The 1,481-nt window shown below is 42.7% G+C and overlaps 1 protein-coding gene across 1 annotated transcript in view; it reads left to right on the plus strand.

The window, feature by feature from the left end:
• Window positions 1–1,481, plus strand: part of LOC119427621 (eukaryotic translation initiation factor 2-alpha kinase 3-like) — a 10,488-nt gene that overhangs the window by 8,673 nt on the left and 334 nt on the right. The window lies entirely within an intron of this gene.

Below are 1,481 nucleotides of genomic sequence, written 5' to 3' on the forward strand. Positions count from 1 at the left end.
GGTGGGCAGCGCCCGGGGTGCGCCCGGTGGAGCGGTGGGCAGCGCCCGGGGTGCGCTGGTGGAGCGGTGGGCAGCGCCCCGGGGTGCGCTGGTGGAGCGGCGGGCAGCGCCCGGGGTGCAGTGGTCAAACAAAGCCGCTCAGCCAAACTTTTAGGGAACAGTGTTTGTGTTGTTTAATTTACAAAACCACTGTATATGGTCACATTTTCAAATGCCTATAATTTGCACGTTTAGATAGCAGCTCTTTAATTGAACACATTATACATTTGAATTATAGTTTACAACAATAAATTACATTTTTTTGGAACACGTTAAACATTGAGCAGATTGAGTCAGTAGTTAGACTGAGTTTAGCTCCTGTATCTTATGAACTTGTTCATATGCTAACCAGATTAACACAGTCGTAGATTATTTTTACATTTATTTTCCCCACCACCTAAAACACTCTTTTATCCAACCTTAAGCTACTTTACTGATTGTCTGCTGTTTTATGTCCTATTGTGTTGTGTGTCTGAGGTAAACATGCATCTTGGTGCAGATAAACATTTTATTTTCCTTGATCTTTTCCAAATTTTGTCAAATCCCAATAAAGTACCATAAAGTGTATGGTTGTAATGTGACAGAAGGGGTAAAAGTTCAAGTGGGGTCATTTTTTCACAGCTTTGAACACTGTTTTGTGTTGTGTCTGCTAGATAATTGTGTATATAACTGAATGTGTAATATGATCTAAGCACAAGTGGTTTAGCTTGTGTCACGTGACGTATGGTACACGTTAGGGAACAGGTGCTTTGAACGTGACGTATGGTACACGTTAGGGAACAGGTGTTTTGAACGTGACGTATGGTACACGTTAGGGAACAGGTGTTTTGAACGTGACGTATGGTACACGTTAGGGAACAGGTGCTTTGAACGTGATGCATGGTACACGTTAGGGAACAGGTGCTTTGAACGTGATGTATGGTACACGTTAGGGAACAAGTGTTTTGAACGTGATGTATGGTACACGTTAGGGAACAAGTGTTTTGAATGTGACGTATGGTACATGTTAGGGAACAGGTGCTTTGAACGTGACGTATGGTACATGTTAGGGAACAGGTGCTTTGAACGTGATGTATGGTACACGTTAGGGAACAGGTGCTTTGAACGTGACGTATGGTACACGTTAGGGAACACGTGTTTTGAATGTGATGTATGGTACACGTTAGGGAACAGGTGCTTTGAACGTGACGTATGGTACATGTTAGGGAACAGGTGCTTTGAACGTGATGTATAGTACACGTTAGGGAACAAGTGTTTTGAATGTGATGTATGGTACACGTTAGGGAACAGGTGCTTTGAATGTGATGTATGGTACACTTTAGGGAACAAGTGTTTTGAACGTGATGTATGGTACACGTTAGGGAACAAGTGTTTTGAATGTGAAGTATGGTACACGTTAGGGAACAAGTGTTTTGAATGTGATGTATGGTACACGTTAGGGA

Source organism: Nematolebias whitei, chromosome 21 (assembly GCF_014905685.2).
Source record: "Nematolebias whitei isolate Nwh7 chromosome 21, NemWhi1, whole genome shotgun sequence".
Classification (NCBI taxonomy): domain Eukaryota; kingdom Metazoa; phylum Chordata; class Actinopteri; order Cyprinodontiformes; family Rivulidae; genus Nematolebias; species Nematolebias whitei.